Source organism: Helianthus annuus, chromosome 7 (assembly GCF_002127325.2).
Source record: "Helianthus annuus cultivar XRQ/B chromosome 7, HanXRQr2.0-SUNRISE, whole genome shotgun sequence".
Classification (NCBI taxonomy): Eukaryota; Viridiplantae; Streptophyta; class Magnoliopsida; order Asterales; family Asteraceae; genus Helianthus; species Helianthus annuus.
The window spans coordinates 94,424,156-94,442,994 of record NC_035439.2 but is presented as its reverse complement, the minus strand read 5'-3'; positions in this window follow the sequence as shown (position 1 = coordinate 94,442,994).

Here is an 18,839-nt window from a genome sequence, read left to right as displayed (position 1 = left end):
AAAAATTAAATAAAAATCATCAAAAATCCCAAAATATTATATAACATCAGTGGGTAAAAAGTTTTGTATCAAAACGTGGCCCGAAATGGGTTATACGCGAAAAGGGCCGTTTATGTAACTTTAAGATATAGTTTTACGCTAATGGCCATAACTCAAAATCTGGACCACCAACTGATCCGAAATTTTCGGTGCAAGTTTATATATTAGAAATAAAGATTTCTACTCTTTCACTTTTCCAAAAATCACGTTTTATATAAAAAAGGGCAAAATAGTCAACTTTATGCATAAATCGGAAACATGCATTCGAATCGGCTAAGCATAGACTCAATCAACAAAAATTACAGAAGGTTTTACCAAAATAAAAATGGTCAAAAATACTCTCCAATACAGATCTCAAACATGCATGTACGAATCCGAATCGATAGTCTACGAAATAGTCGTTTTATGAGACTTTCGGTTCCGATTCGTATTTATACTATAGATTGTCGAGTTGATGATGATAAAACTCATTCTTATATGTATTACAAGTTATTTATGATGATCAAACAGATTGCATGTCTATTATATTAACATTCAAGCTTATTTTCGCAAAAATCACTTCTGTTGACTTTTTAGAATCACGTTTGACTCGACAATTAACATGCATATAGTGGGAATCAGAGAACACCCTTTTGAGGGTTTGTTTTCCACATAATTACCAACATAAGTGTGGTTTCAATTCGAGAAATGACTGAGAGAAATTCGTTTAATCAGAAAGTCAAAGCGTAAGAACAACCAGTTTGACTTTTACTAATAATCGATGCAAGAACGAATTAGAGATTGAATTAGAAGCTTACAAGGGTCCTATTGATTCTTAGATAACACTAGGAATCGGCCTTGATGTCCAGAAATGTTCCAGAAATGCTTGAGAGAGTTTTGCAAGTTGAGAGTGTTCTTGATCACAAAAGGAAATGCCAAGAAATGGGGTTTTGATCTGATTTAAAGGCTGAATTCAGAGGTTACTGTTGTCCTAGCCATGCATGACATTTAATTGGAGCAAAAGGAGGTGAACACAGCTGGTTACCACTTCAATTTTGGACTTAAAATGCAATTTTCGCGAAATGCTGCACCTGGCAGTCTCACGCGGCCCGCTTGGGCCTGTCCAGGCGGGTCGCCTGACCCCTGGTCAGCCAAACTATTTTCCATTTTGGCAGCTTTGGTCCCTGAACTTGCACGCGATGTTTCGGCTGCTTATTTTGACTCGTAAACCCCCAAACTTGGTTTTTAAGAACCTTAGGACATTTACCAACATGGTAATGTCCTCGGATAACTTTGCGCTCAACCGAAAAGCCATGAAATTCGACGTTGACGCTTTTAGTCCCTTAAGTACGGTTTTGGCCATAACTTTCTCATACGTTGACGAAACTTCATGAAATTTTAACCACATATTCTAGTGAGTATATTTTAGCTTCTCAAAGCTTCGGGTCTGCCAAAAGTTCACTCAGATGTATAAATTAAACATGTTGACACTTTTGGCCCCTATAGTTTGCAATACATCACTTTTGTGCAATTTCCGCGTCGTATGATCCATGAACCATCCGTTTAAGGTTATAAACATTATGTGGGGTTATCATAGAGCCTATTTATCCATTGTTGACACTTTGGACCCTTACGTTCCATAGTTTTCACTGTTTGTCACTTTTAGTCCCTCTAAAGTATGTTTTCACATACCGGAACCTTATGACACGTGTCAAGACATTATTGGACGAAATTTTTCGAGGTGTTACATCAGTTTTCAAACCATGGAATAAATCGAATTATTTCTTCATGAGAGATCTTATTTTTGAGCATATCATCACTTCCAATGAATTTTGCTTCCAATTCTGTCCAGATTGAGTAAGCAGTTCCATCATGTTGAAGCAATATCAAGATATCTTCTTTTATTGCTTGCTGAAGCAGACTCACCATCAATTTCTCATCTCGATATTTCTTTTTATCATCAGTGCTCATTTCTCGAATTGTTTGCGGCGCACCTTTTGCAACGGGTCTAACATATGGTTCTTCAGTATGTTCCCATGCATCTAGGTGATAAGCCTCAACCCAGTTTCCAAAACGTTCAGACCACACGTTATAATCATCAATATCCATGAGTTTAGGCGGTTTCTGAGACGTTCCGGTTTCATTATCAATCAAAGCATTCCGAGTAATCGAGATCGGACTAGCAAAAGCTTTATAAAATTCGTTGTCCATTGGTCAAGGTTCAAAGTTCACAAATTTCCAAGCTTAGGCAAAAATTGATCCTTGAAGCGAGACTGTCACAATAAGCGAAACTACTGTTTGCTCAAATAAGCGAACCACACAGTTGTTCGTTCAAGCGGAATTATCACGTTCACTGAAGCGGACCAGATGAGTGGACCAGATAAGCGGAACCACTTTGTTAACAGAAGCGGACCACACAAGCGGAACCTTAAGTGTAACCACAAGCGAAACCTCACTTGTTCAGAAAAGCGAACCAGAAAAGCGGAACAACAAATTGTCTGTTCAAGCGAACCTCTGAAGCGGAACTATCAGAACTTGTCCGAATAAGCGGACCTAACTTGCACAGATAAGCGGAACAAGGTGCTATTTGGAGCGAAACCACCTGTACCTTGAAGCGAAACTAGCTGCTGAGCTGACACTGAAGCGAATCTGACTTGTTCCTTGAAGCGGAACTACCTTGTTCGTTAAAGCGGTACCTATTCACGAGCAGTTTTGACCCATCTTTAAAGTGAATTTTATCATCAAACTTTCCAGGGTTTGTCTATATCCTATTATGCACAATCCATGAGATTTTGAGCTTGTTTTACCGTGAAAAATTTTTAAATTTTGAAGAAAGTGTAGAAAAATAGATGAAATGCAGCTAAAATGGCAAGAACTCCTCCTCCTGTGCTCTGATACCACTTGTAGGATCGCGTTCGGCCCTGTTTGAGTCGATCAGAAGAATTCCTATCCAAATCAAAGGCGAAAACTAATGATTTGGTGCTATTTCAGTCGAATTCACTTAAATTTGCTGTTGTATTGATCAGTAACACGAGTACACATTCTGACAGCACTTCGGCAGCACTTCGTGGCTCACCGGAAGAAAACACACATAACTATAGTTTCGCTTGAAATGACTGCCTATTTATAGGTCTAAAGGTTTCGCTTATACGTACATGTACGTATAAGCGGAACTACATCATGACATATAAGCGAAACTATTTGACTGACACATAAGCGAAACCTAGACTATGCCCTATAAGCGAAACCTATACAATCACATGTTTCTAGGATTTCGTGCCATGTCTAACCTATACACAACTAAGACTCGATGTAAGACGTAGTCGACAGACGTAGTGCACCAACACCTTTTTTGTTTGTCATTGGCCTTGGAGTCTTGAAATCATGGTTCTCCGTCATAAGCACCTCCTTAGGTGTTTTGATGAGCGGAGTCCAGTGCTTTTCTCGATTCTCGTTTCTCACCGCCTTTCGGTAACCAATGCGATCAATGGTGTCTCGCGCATCTTCTCTGTATCGTGGTCGCTTGTCATAACCGCTGGAATGGCTGACTTTCCATCCAGGGTTCTTTCCTTTGTTGCGCCTGTTGTTATCGCGCGAGCTTCCTTTGGAATATTTGTCTTCAGAGTAAGAGTTCTTGTGACCGGCCAATGACTCTTTAGTTTGCGCGACTATCTTCGCGGCTTCCATGAGTTTATCCCACTACTTGGGCATTCCATCTTTTCCTGTGATAGTCCTGATGAGGCTATCATAGCGAATGGCTTTCTTAAAGTGAGCGCGCATGAGCTGTTCGCTTACACCACCAATTTCCAAACACTCCTTGTTAAAGCGAGTGATGAAATCCTCTAGACCTTGGTTCTCTCTTCGCCAAATGTCTGTTACTTCGGCTGTGTCGCGCTGGTAACGCCTTTGCTGACTGAAGTGGTTTACAAACTGCATCCTGAAATCAACCCAAGACTTTATCTTTCCCAGAGGGAAGCTGTCAAACCAGGCACGAGCAGCCCCGGTGAAAGTTTGGATAAGCAGATGGCACCACATAGGCATATTCCATCCTCCCATGCAACCAACACTTGTGAATACTCTGATGTGATCATCAGGATCAGTCAACCCGTTAAACTTTCCAACTGTGGGAGGCAATTTTTCCTTTGATAGTGGCGCTAGAGCAATCTTTGGGATGAACTTTGAGTGTTCTGCAGCTTCAGCTGGTCGGTAGGCGAGGCGGAAATCTCGTTCTGCCTCTTCGGTGTACCCAACGTGCTGCCTTAGTTTGTAATATTCATGGTTTCTCTGTAAGGGGTTGAAAACCGAAGACCCTTCATCATCTTGCCACGTTGGGTCGTTTGGGTCCGTATCGTCCCATTCATTGTTCAGGTTGCGCGCTCCGAGCCGGCTCTGAACTGGACCTCTCGGCATGTTTAACGAATAATCATAATAACTTTCTGTCTCTCCCCGCGAGTCGCGCGTGTCATGCATGCTTGGCCTTCGCGTGGGGGGAGGCCTGTTATTTCTTCCTTGAAGATTTTGTTGCTGGGCTATCGGACGTGCCCCCTGACTTTGACCCAAAGGTGTGACCAACGAGGGTTCTGCTTGTAACACTACTTGCTGTGCGCTTAATGATTGATACACAACGTTGACGGTTGCAATTTGCTTGGCGTACCAAGAGGCTGGAGTTTCGCCTTCAGGTAGCGCTAACAGCGCCGAAATGTTCTGAGGTGGAGCTGGATTTGAAGGTCCAGCACCATTGTTTCCTAGGTTACCGTCTGGGTGATGCGAGTGATGCTCGCGCGGGGTCCCCCAGTGTTGGTTACTTCGATTTCACCGATTTCTTCTACATGCTGGACTTGGACGTTTTGATTGTCCTCCCCCAGCACTGCATTAGAGTTTGTTCCAAAGCCAAAATCAGGAACGATTCCTTGACCAGCCATGATCGAAGGAAAAACAACTTAAAAACAACTTAAAAACAACTCAGAAAAAGAAGATGAGTGATTTGTAAAAAACCGGTGGGCGCCAATGAAGAAATACTGAACTAATTTATGGGTGGATTAGTTTGGTTTATGTTTCTACCATAAGGGTTAATCTTCTTATCGCTTTTTGAGCTCCTTCATGTTTAAACCTTGCGCGATCTGTCCTTACTAAGGTAACCTGCGCGAGGTTTGGATTGGACATCTTAGTGATTAAGGAGTATAGTCCTGCGCGCGACCTGGAAGAAGGTCTGCGCGGTTTTTTAGGACTATACCCCTTCAGGTACGATGTTGTTAAGTTATAGGTGAAACTCAGATCTCGATTACTAGTCCCATTCTTTGATTTTTATGTCTCACCAAAGTCTCGAAACTTCCTATCAATTAGGAACGTGAAATGACCAAAAGGACGAATATCGTAGGCCTAACATTGATGACGTATTTTTCTAAGTAAGTCAAGATACGTTACCTCAATTCGAAAGGGGTTCGAATCACTTTGGTTAGTCACCATTCCTCTACCTGGAACAATCCTATGTTTTATAAGCCTATCTTTTATGCTACCTCGATTTTACATGTGGTTTTAAACTTGATTCTTCATGAACCGCACGTATGTCCGTAATCTAAAACATTAACTCTAATCTCAAGATCAAACTAAATTTATGAAGCTTTATTCAATCTATGTGGGAATCTTGATCGACCATGATACTATGTGAATCTATCTGATGAATCTATGTGTTGTTGGGGTTGTGAAACACTAAATGTAAAATGGCATGGAATACGAGACAGAAGTGACGTGTCTGAAACATGGTGGATACGCCGCTGGTACTTCCTATATATAAGTGTTTCCGACATGTTACCAACTTTCGTACCAAGTGCCATGCGAAACTTAGTGCTTGCAGACCGGTGATGAGGATGTTGAAATCTAAGCTATGAAAACTACTCATGTAAACTATGTGAAATCTATGTGTAACCTATGCATGCATTGTTTTGAGTAACAAAAATCTGAAACGTAGCTTAGCGCCGAAGACGAGGCGGAAGTGGCATGTCCGAAGCGTGGTGGATACGCCGCTGGTACTTCCTAAATATAACATTTCTGGCATGCTACCGAACCTTCGTATCACGCACTAAGTGAAGTTCATAGTTTGTAGACTCGGGTTGAAGTTGTGGATATCTATTTGGCGCAAGTTTGTAGTGAAGCCTAATGTTGGGGTGAACGAAGCATGACACCGATGACGAGGGGGACGTGGCATGATTGAAGCATGGTGGATACGCCACTGGTACTTCCTATATATAAGTGCTTCCGTCATGTTGCCGAACTTTCATAGCACGTGCCATGTGGGATTTGTTGTTTTGAACTATGATGGGGTTGTTAACTCTAATCTATGCGAATCTATTGGGTAATCTATGTGAATCAGTTGGGATAATCTAGGTTGTTGAATCTATTGGGTTAATCTAATGTTGTGGTTAGCAAGGCATGACACCGATGACGAGGGGGACGTGGCATGATCGAAGCGTGGTGTATACGCCGCTGGTACTTCCTATATATAAGTGCTTCCGTCATGTTGCCGAACTTTCGTAGCATGTGCCATGTGGGATTGCGTTGGCATTAACACTAATCTATGTGAAACTATTGAAATCTATTGGAAAGCCTAGTGAATCTATTGAAATCTATTGAATCTATGGGAATCTATGTGAATCTATGATGATGATGATGAGTGTGCTTTGCGACACGTAACATGACACCGAGTACGAGGCAGAAGCGATGTGCCCGAAGCGTTGTGGATACGCCGCTGGTACTTCCTATATATAAGAGTTTCTGACATGTTGCCAAACTTCGTACAACGTGCCATGCGAAGGTCGTGGGTTTGCGGTATCTATGTGAATCTTGTGAATCTTGATTGAGTCTTTAGTCTATCGCGTGTGAATCTATATTGTGAGACTTAGTGAATCTAGACTTATACGATCCTCTTATTGGATCTTTTAGATGTCTTCTAGAAAGCTATCCGACACTCTCAAGAGATCCAGGGAGAAGTCTCAGAAAAAGATGCTGTCTTTCATGGCCGACCAGATCGCTCGAGTCATGCCAAAGATCGTCTCTGAGATCCAAGGGTCAAACACTCCTCCATCCTCTGTGGACTCGAAGGCCGAGAAGCAAAAGCCTACTAAGTTCAACTACAAGCATTTCATCTCTTGCAACCCTAAGCCTTTCACGGGCAGTGATGGGGTGACTGCTATGCTTGAGTTCTGCCCTCCCCATGAACAACTGAAACTTGAAGAAGAGTTTTGGCACTTGAAGCAGATTGGTGACAATAATCTGGCTTATACTACTTGTTTCAAGCAGCTCAGTTTGATCGTTCCTCACTTGGTTTCTACTCCCAAGCGAATGATAACCAAATACATCAATGGTCTACCTCCTGCTATGCGTGATTCTATTGAAGTGACTCAACTGGAAACTATTGAGGAAGTCTACCGTCTTGCAGCTAGTCTCAACAACAACCGCATCCGTGATAAGCAGTTTGCTAACTCTGCTCCATCTAAGTCTGCACACCAAGTTACCCAGCAGTCAAGTGGCAGCAAGAACAAGAGGCGAAAGTCTCAGGGTTCAGGATGCAACGCTATTGTTCCTGCTGTAAACCCTGCTGCTAAACCTGCTGCTGCTGCTGCTCCAACCATTGCTGTTTCCGAAATCAAGAAGCAGTACACTGGGTCTCACCCAAAGTGTGCGACTTGCAACTTTCATCACCCTGCTAATTCTGCATGTCGCCTTGTGCACTAACTGCAATCGTTATGGTCACACGACTCCTTATTGCCGTCAAACTAACCCGGCCCAGCAAGCTCAACAAGCCCCAGCTCAGGCAGCCTTACCAGCACCTCTAGCTCCCCCGCAGAATCCAAGGCCAATCAATGCTGTTCGTGCATACTACAAGTGTGGAGACACTACTTATCTCCGTAACCAGTGTCCTCAGCTGAACTAGGACCAACAGCCAGCTGCTCGTGGACGAGCATTCAACCTTAATGCTAACCAGGCTCGTAATGATAATGATGTTGTCAATGGTACGTTTCTTGTGAATAACCTTTATGCTTCGATTCTATTTGATACTGGTGCTGATAGAAGTTTTGTGTCAGTGGAATTTGAGTCTTTGATAAACTGTACACGCTCCAAGTTACCTGAGTCGTTCTCTATTGAGGTCGCCAACGGTAAGTCGATTCTTGTTGATTCTGTTTTGCGTGATTATTCCCTGACTCTTAATGATCACGTCTTTCCTATTGATCTAATACCCATGCAATTGGGTAGTTTTGATGTCATTATCGGTATGGATTGGTTGCGTAAGAATCATACCGAGATTGCTTGTCACGAGAAGTTTGTTCGTGTACCTCTTCCGTCCGGTGATATTTTGCACGTCTATGGAGACCGACCTTCAAAAGGACTAAGGCTGATGTCATGCACACAGGCGAATAGATGCTTACGTAAATAGAACTTTGCCTTCTTGGCCCACATAGTGGAACAAAAGGGCAAAGGGAAGAACATAAGCGATGTTCCAGTAGTGTGTGACTTCCCTGATGTCTTTCCCAAAGATCTACCCGGTTTTCCTCCTCCTAGATCCGTTGACTTTCGTATTGATCTTGTACCTGGTGCGACTCCTGTCTCCAGAGCTCCTTACCATCTTGCACCTTCCGAAATGCAAGAATTATCCAGTCAACTTCAAGAATTGCTCGACAAGGGATTCATTCGTCCAAGTACCTCACCATGGGGTGCTCCAGTGCTGTTCGTCAAGAAGAAAGATGGCTCATTCCGTATGTGTATCGACTACCGTGAACTTAATGAGCATACCATTAAGAGTCGTTATCCTTTCCCTCGTATTGATGATCTATTTGACCAACTACAAGGCACGTCCTGTTTCTAGAAAATCGATCTTCGTTCTGGATATCATCAGCTTCGTGTACTTGAGGATGATGTACCCAAGACCGCATTTTGTACTCGTTATGGGCACTACGAGTTCGTGGTCATGCCTTTTGGATTGACCAACGCACCCGCTGTGTTCATGGATCTTATGAATCGTGTATGTAAACCCTATTTGGATCGTTTTGTGATAGTCTTTATCGATGATATTCTCATTTATTCTAAGTCTAAAGTTGATCATGCTCGACATTTACGCTTAATTCTTGAACTCTTACGTGGTGAACGTTTGTATGCTAAATTTACTAAGTGTGAGTTTTGGATCGATGAGGTGCAACTTCTTAGTCATGTCGGTAGTAAGCAATGTATTCATGTTGACCCATCCAAAATCGAAGCTGTGAAGAACTGGAGTATGCCTAAATCCGCATCTGAGATTCGTTCATTTCTAGGATTGGCAGGTTATTACCGCCGATTCATCTCGGACTTTTCTAAGATTGTTGTACCTCTCACTTCGTTGACCCAAAAAAAGAGACCTTTTGCTTGGGGTCCCGAGCAAGAGGAATCTTTTTAGACCCTTAAGACTCGTTTGTGTAATGCTCCTGTACTTACTCTACCCGATGGGAATGACGATTTCGTGGTATATTGTGATGCCTCGAACCGTGGATTGGGCTGTGTGCTCATGCAGCGGGACAAGGTTATTGCTTATGCCTCTCCTCAACTCAAGGTACATGAGAAAAACTACACTACCCACGATCTGGAGCTCGGTGCAGTTGTATTTGTGTTAAAGATCTGGCGACACTACCTGTATGGTACGAAGTGCGTGGTTTTCACCGACCATAAGAGCCTTCAACATATCTTTGAACAAAAGGAACTGAACATGCGACATAGACATTGGGTGGAATTACTTAACGACTACGACTGCGAAATTCACTATCATCCTGGCAAGGCGAATGTAGTAGCCGACGCTCTTAGTCGTAAAACTCATTTTAAGGCTATTGTATCTCTAGTGATCTTCATGCTTTTATTCGTGACGCTCAGTATTCGGCAGCTAATGAAGGAAGTCTATCTGTTGAAGTTCTTGGCGCTAACGTTAATCAGCTTGAAACTAAATCTGATGGTCTTCAGTACTATCTCAATCGTATCTGGGTGCCAGATCGCGATAACCTCCGTGAGCTCATTATGAATGAGGCTCACAAATCTCGTTACTCTATCCATCCAGCTGCCGATAAGATGTACCAAGATCTGCGTACGACTTATTGGTGGCCTGGCATGAAGAAGGACATTGCTGTATATGTTTTTAAGTGCCTTACTTGCTCGAAGGTTAAGGCCGAACATCAGCGACCTTCTAGACTCTTAGAACAGCCTGAAATCCCTGTTTGGAAATGGGATAGCATTGCTATGGACTTTATAACTAAGTTACCTCGTACACCTTTTGGTCACGATAGTATCTGGGTGATTGTTGATTGTTTGACCAAATCAGCCCACTTTCTTCCTATTCGTGAAGATTACAAAGTGGAGAAACTTGCTAGAATCTATACCGACGAGGTTATATGCCGTCATGGCATACCTCTTGACATAATCTCTGACCGTGATGGTCGTTTCATTTCGCGTCTTTGGCAAACGTTTCAGTCCACTATGGGTTCGCACTTGAATCTTAGCACGACCTTTCATCCTCAGACGGATGGACAGACCGAGCGTACTATTCAAACTCTAGAGGATATGCTCCGTTCTTGTGTCATCGACTTGTTGGTAACTGGGATGTACATTTACCATTGATTGAGTTCTCGTACAACAATAGCTATCATTCCAGTATTCAGATGGCTCCTTTCGAAGCTTTATATGGCCGCAAGTGCCGATCTCCTCTCAGCTGGAATGAGATTGGTGACAAGCAGTTTACTGGCCCTGAAATCATTCAAGAGACAACGGATAAGATTCTTTAGATCCGTGATAACTTGATCAAGGCTAGGAGCAGACAAAAGAGCTATGCTGATGTTAGGCGTAAGCCTCTGGAATTTGATGTTGGTGACCGAGTTCTTCTCAAGGTATCTCCCTGGAAGGGAGTGGTTCGTTTTGGTAAGAAGGGAAAGCTCGCTCCTTGCTATGTGGGTCCTTTCAAGATACTCGAAAGGATCGGCAAGGTGGCGTACAGACTCGACCCGCCGCAGGAACTAAGCAATGTGCATCCACTGTTCCACGTATCCAATCTACGTAAATGCCTAGCCGACGAGGAACTGCAGGTTCCCCTCGAAGACTTGCAAATAAACGAAGTCGTACACTTCGTGGAGAAAGCGGTCGAAATCATGGATCAAGGTGTCAAGCGATTGAGGCACAGCAAAATTCCCATTGTAAAGGTTCGATGGGAAGGAAAGCGTGGCGCCGAGTTCACTAGGGAATTGAAAAGTGAGATGATAGCCAAGTATCCGCAGCTCTTCGAGCAGTCTTCCTCTAAGATTTCGGGGTCGAAATCTCCTAAAGGAGGGGAGACTGTAACGCTCTGTGACCCTAAACTTTAGGCTTTTGGCAAGTTTAGTCCCTGGACTTTTCCTATTGTCAAGCTTTAGTCCTTAATCTATGTAATATTGATACTTTTGATACTTGTGAAACTTTGTGAGTCTATATGATGCTAGAATCTTGATTCTTGATACTTAAACTATGATTCTATAAGTCTTGATTCTTGATACTTAATTGGTGCTTGACTCTTGATACTCGTGAAACTTGATTCTTGGTTGAACGAGAGACTGGAGTCTTGTCACTAGCGAAATCTATTAAACTTGGAAACTTTTGGTGTTTATGATGTAATCTAGTTATGTGATACTTTAACCAACTAATACGCAATGCAACGCTTAATCTAACACGCAAAACGAATGAAAGACGTGGACGCGAAAAGGATAGGATTGACCAAGTGGCAATCCAATCGGATGACCATCCGATTGGATAGCCATCCGATCGGATGACCAACCGATCGGATGGCCACTCGATTGAACCGCCATCCGATCCGCTGCACCACCGCCCTAGTCCTTCTCCCACACTATAAATAGGCCTGTCACATCAGTCCTTCACTGATGTGACAGCCTCATTCGACTCAGACGCTCGCACACCACATTTCTTCAATTTCTCAGCGATTCCGATACGTTTTACACTAGAATCTTGTACTTTCTTGATCTACACTTCATTCTCTACGTGATTCTCCATTGAAATCACACTTTTCACCGTGAAATCTCTTAAATCTGAGTTCTTGAGGATGACGTCATCATGGTGGTTTGTACAAACTACCAAATGATGTCATTCCTGGTAAGATCTAGCTCAGATCTGAGGAATTCCATGTGTTTTTCACCGAATCTAAGCTAGAACTAAGATATTTCATAATAAAAACTTAAGTTATCTTCATCTTTTCTTTAATCTTTCACTTTAAACGGTGGGATCCGGATCTAAATGGACTGTAGACTTGATGGATAGTCTGGAGTTGGTCTGGGAACGGATTGTTGCCAAAGATGACGACCATAATACGGATTCTGACATAAACTCGTTATGAACAGAAGACTGTTCGGACAGGGGTGAATCCCATCCGATCAGAACGGCTATGTTGATGAGCTTACCATTGTCTCAGTACGTACCGTGCCGTCATCGTTAATCTAGAAACTTGGAAACTTCGCAGAATTTTAGACAGAACAAGGATCACTCGATCGAGCGGCAACAATTACACTTGAATCGAGTAACCAAGACACTTAGCAACAATTACACTTGAATCGAGTGGAAATCCAATCGGATAGCCATCCGTTCTCTCACACATTGGTCACTTCAATCGACTGGTGATCCGATCGGATAACCATCCGATCGTACAACCATCCGATCCAGTGACTAATCCGATACTTGTGCAATCTCGTTGTTTTTGTTCGATACTTATCCATTGTAATCTAATCAGGCTAATCCTAAAAGAGCTCCCTTTGATCCAACAACGGTCTTAACTGTTAAGCAATCACTGTGAGTATACTCGGTCCCTTTTTGTTTTAAACTTTTGGATGTAACATGTATTCTATAAACTCCGAAACTTGATACTTTTGAATCTAAACTGTATCCTATGTGTACGTGAAAATTGTGATTCTTGACTCTTGATTTTGTGCTATGTGACGTTTAATCCAGAGTATATAGTTCCGCCTTAACAATAGTAGCGCTATAGGAGATGCACCTCCCCATTATTCTCGGGGGTATTGTTAGGAGGATTCTAGTTTACCTTGAGTCTTGGGTAAACACTAAAGCATCGGGATACTTGGGGCTATCACTGGTTGGACTGCGACACTAGCACAGCGGAAACTATTTTATTACTCACATTGTGGATATGAGTTGTTTTAGTCTATCACTCTATATACTCAAACTTGTATACATACTCGCCGGTACATTTTGTACTGACTCTTTTTTAATACATGTTGCAGGCTGATAGGATGCTGTGGAAACAAGTGAATCAAGCTAGGGTGATGCTTAGAAACCCACGTAGTTAATTAAACTTTGAACAATATTTGATATTTGGTGTAATTTGATACTTGATTTGATGGTTATTCGTTTTAGACAATGTTGAATCAATTTAATCTATTATGAAATTTCTAGTGTTATCGGATCTCATGAGCAATCTGAACGCTTAGTGCTCGCACTCCGATGTTTCCGCCATCGGTTGGGGTGTAACAAGGATGCTTTTGCTCGATTAAGGGCATCTCAGAATGCTTATCCAGTGATTTAGTTGGCCGTTCAAAAAAATAGTAATGACTCATCATTGGATTGCAACTCAAGTGAGGGGGGTTGGTGTTCATTTTTTTCTTACTTTGGTTTTTAATAAGAAGGTTAAAATGGCCATCACTTTTGTATCATTCCCAATCGTATTTTTATGACGAAATAATTTTATACACAACAACTTAAGTTGTATCTATTTTTCATGTATGCGTTTCATAATTATAGTATGCTTATTGTTACAAACTTATCTTTCGATTCTCGTGTGGCGTCCCATTTCTCTGGGGAAATGCAAATCCATTCCGCTCTCACTGATTTTGTCTTTCCTTGGATTCATCATGAGAGTGCCAACAGTTCTCGACCAATGGTGCGTTCGTCGCATAGACACGACTAGGCACGTACACCTTCTTAATTCGCTGAGCCCCCCCTATAAAGTTCCAGACCAGCCAATGAACCCAAGCGTTCAAGTACAAACCCTAGCAAAACGACCTTCGAACATTTGGCCTGTAACACTCTCCCACCACCATTTCATGCATGTCTCCGTGCATGCTCGCAGTCCCATACTTGCTCTTATACTTGGATAATGCATTTCCCCCGTAAGTTGAGCATGATTCACTTTAGTTGGGTGGAACACCAGGTAGCACTGCAACAATGATCTTCTATCGTGGCGATTCAAAGTTTTGCCTCGGTTAAGTTTTAGAGTTGGCGTCGAGGTCCTGCCAGTAGTTTCAGGAATATGGGGGCCTGAATAATGTAGCAACTTTCATCCTTCATCTTGTTACGGCGCTGTTTGTATCGTAGTTTTTGAACAATGATCTTCAACACCCGAGATGTAGAAAACACAAAGTAATCAGTAATATAATACGACACAAATGGACTCAAAAAATATACAAACTATACACGATAAAAAGATGTATTTTGCAATACATCACATACATATGTATCATAAGAACTTTATCATACTACACTACTAAAATCATACAAGCTGGAAATCATCATCAATCATCAACAAATTATCGTATCATCTCATCTGGACAGTTATAACAAAGTTTAGTCGAACATGACAAACAAATTTAACATCAAAATCACATTCATCATCATTACCAGAAGCTCAAAGACTAGAAAACTATAATGGATAACCCGTGAATCAGTCTACTGCTTTCCCATGCCTTCGATCTTCGTCTTGTCCTCTTTTCTCTTCTGATTCTTCTTTTATTTCTTTCTGCAACCCTTTTTTCGCTCATTCTAGATTTCCGGTCTATCCTAGGGTTTCCTGTTGCATACTTTTTATATCACAGACAATATCCTAGAGACTTATTATTTACAGGCCGTAAAAATAGGCTAGGCCCACGGCACGTAAACCTGGTGGCACCCACCATGGCCCAATTCCCAATGCGGATTATGTACTTTGATCATTGGCGGCGCTTATGGTTCGTAATCTCGGGTTGGGTACAGGTCGTAAGATCCTGATTCTCCTCATCCATCCTCTGCTTTTCATAATCTCGGGTTACGTCCAAGTCACCCTTTTAGTATTAACGTGCAAATCTCAACAAAACGTTAATTCATATCTATTCTTATTAGATTTGCCAAAATTTCCCCTTAAAAAGGGTCATTTAACATTAGAATATTATGTATCCTACGACTACATCATGCTACAAAAGTTGTTTCCAATAAGAGTGTGAAGAAAGCTGTGAAGAAAACCACCAAGGGTGGTGAAGCAAAGAAAGCAAAGAGGATTTGCACAATCCTAGCCATGCAACCGATGATCAAGAGACTGCTTGTCACACCCCAACCGATGGCGGAAACATCGGGGCGCGACACTGAGTGAAACAGATTGTCCAAGAGAATCCATAACAACTAAATTACCAGATATTTAACATTACGTCCCATACCATAACATATCAAAATAAAGCAGTTATTACAGACAGGTTATTCTCAATAGATAAATCATAGTTTCGACAACTCATAAATTGTTTATTTGTTTCTAGACTCTCCTCGTCTTGATTCCACAAAGCAAGCAAAGCACAAGCATCCTAAACACCTGTCACATACGTTAAAATAAAAGTCAATACACATAGTGTAAAGGTGAGCATATGTTGGGATTGAATCCTACAGAGGAACAGTTGATTAAAGCCAAAACTGGATCAGATCAGTGGATTCAGAATAAGCAGATGTTTGTATTCAGTCTTTCCCCTTGGAAGTGGCCCTATCAACTGATGAGCTCCATTCACTGTCCTACTACAACAACTGATGAAGACCTAAAGACTGTTGAAGGCTAAAGCACTGATGCTCAATCTACTGTCATGTTTCAAGTACTGCTGAAGACACAAGCACTGCTGGGAGTATAACAGTGGAATGGGAAGCAGTAGTTTAGCTTGTATTTATGTTATATTGTAATCAGTAGTTTGTAATAACAGTAGTTGTATTAGATCAGTAGTTACAGGTTGATAGGAGGTTAGATGTCACTTTCATGGTAACGTCAGCAAAGATGCCGCAATGGTTTGTTCGGTACTATAAATAGAACAGTACCCTGTACTGTTCTATTAGCTCTTTCATCCCAAGTCATTATGTACGAACAAACTAGTGTGAGCTCAGGCTGAGGGGGAGTTTGTAATACATGCATGCATTGTAGTTGAATCATTATAATAAATATAATCATTCAATTTCATGTTAAACATGTGTTTTGAAAGCAATTCTTCCGTTTGATTGTGTTGAAAGTTTATTTCATTTAATTCCGCTGCAACTTGTTTATCATTCATCTTCATTTTAGTTAAACAAACACAATCATAAGAAACTCAGATCCTAACAATTGGTATCAGAGCCAGGACAGTCAAATTTGATCTAATAATCATTTTGACGTAAAAGTTCAGCTCAAAATCGTTGATACTTTTAATTGTTCGTTTCGTTGAAAAACAGAGCAAGGTTTAATCACGGGCAAAGTTGATTAATCAGTGCCTGTAAAAAAACCAAAATAATGTCACAATCACAGGATGTTAACAATAACATCGGGTCACTCTTCAAACCACCTATGTTGAAGCTAAATGAGTACAACATCTGGGAGCAAAGGATGGGTCACATCCTAGCTCAACAGAATACCGGATGTTGGAAGTCGGTTATCTTTGGACCACATGTTCCAATGGTCCGAGTGATGAGGATCCAAAGAAGTTTGAACCTAAGAAAATTGAAAACTATACTGATCAGGATTTCCAGAAAATTGAACTGGATGCCAAGGCATTCAGCATCGTTGCATCCGCACTACCTAATGAGATCTATGCCGGGCTGTTACATTGTAACAGTGCCAAGGAATTGTGGGATGCACTGAAGGAACAATTTGGGGGACTGAAGAAGTACTTGAAAATAACAGGGAAATTTTAAACCAACAGTATGAAACATTTTGTCACATTTAGGGTGAATCATTAACACAACAGTTTGAGCGATTTAGCTGTCTCATGAGTGAACTAAAACTTATTAAGGTTGAATTTACTAAAGCAGCCCAAAATAGCAGATTCCTTAGGTCACTTCCTGAAAAATGGGACACAATTGCTTTTGTACCAGAAACTCTGTTGAGTTCAAAGATCTGACCCTGACCAAGCTTCATGGTAGACTCCTAACCTACGAAAGGGAGTTGAACCAGAAAAAGAAGTTACAAGAGTCTGGAAAGGTTGCAGATGACTACTCATTTGGCAGCACAGCTCTTTTGGGTTAGGAAGAATCTGGTAGTAGTAAGGATCAGAGTTATGATCATTACATTGACATAACAACTGGTGGAGCCTTTAACAACTCTGATAATCTGTGCTTTGAACTCAATGATTTGCAGCATTTTGATCCAGTTGACTTAGAGGAAATTGACATTTTGCACCAACTTGCACTGCTGAGTGTTAGAACCAGCACGTTTTATAAAAGGACAGGGAGAAAATTCCTAGGGTTGCATGGGAATCTAAAAGTAGGGTTGGATAAGTCTAAAATCAAATGCTACAAGTGCAACAGGTTAGGTCACTTTGCTAGGGAATGTAGGAGTCAAACCAATGGATCCATTATCACTCACCCTAGCCCAAGACCACAAAATAACCAAAGCACTGTGCAGTATTCCCATTATACCCCTGTTGCCCATGTAAACACTGCCCATTATGCACATCCTGCAACCCCTGTTCCTGTGCATTATGTCCAAACAACTGTCCCACAAAATCAGTATGTCCAAGCCCCTGTCCCTCAGGTTCAAGTGCAACCAGTTGCACCTCAACAAGCTGCACCAACAGTGGTTCAACCAGATCAGCAAAGCTTTTTCACCCAAGGCTTTGTTGACTGGAGCAGCTTATCTGATGAGCTAGGTGATGAAAATTTTGTACTCTATGCTACTAATGATGTTGGTGCATATTTGTGACAACAGCTTAGATTTGGTCTTTGGATATCTTGTAATTAGTTAAACGATAAACAGTTAGCGGGTTTAGCTTTGTATTAGTGAGATTATAGAGTTTGGGCTAAACTAAACCCAGTTTGGGTCTAGGGAACGATTTGGGCTTGCCCAAGTAGTAAACCCTAGTCCAACTTGTAAACCTTGTGTTATATAAACAAGGTTAGGCTTTAGGGTTTAGGTTAATCAGTTAATCAGCCAAAACAGTTACTAGAGAGAATTCGTGAGAGCTTATACTGCTTGGACGAAATTAGAGTGTGGTTAGGGTTTGATTGATTGTAATCAGTCTTGATAGATAATCAATAAAACCCGGTTTGAAAGTGATTGCTGATTTATGTTCCTACACGTTTTCTGCTAATTCTGATCAAGAGGATTCCGCACTCTTGATTGGAAAGACGATTCTGTGAAGATCCATACACATCAAGGGGACCTACAATTGGTATCAGAGCGTTAGGCTCTTGAAGGCTCGGTTCAGAATTGTTTGCTGCAGAAACAGGGAGATTTTCGAAATTTTTGAAACCTGAAAAATTAGGGTTTTAAAATTTTCGAAATTTTTGTGTATTTGATTTAGATTTTCGAATTTTGTTGGCTGTTTTGATATTCTGGTTTGTTTGATTGCTGTTTTGCAGGTTTTAGGGTTTGCAGGACTGTTTTTGGTTGATAGTTTTGAAGAATTTTGGCTGAATTTCTTGAAGATTCGAAGACTGTTCTTCGTGATCTTCATCAAGTTCATCAAGATTTTAGTAAAAACTTTGCTGATTTGCTTGTTTGATTTTGCAGGTTTGTGTTGGAGAATCTTCAGAATTTTGAACGAATCAAGTTTCCAAAGATAACCAGC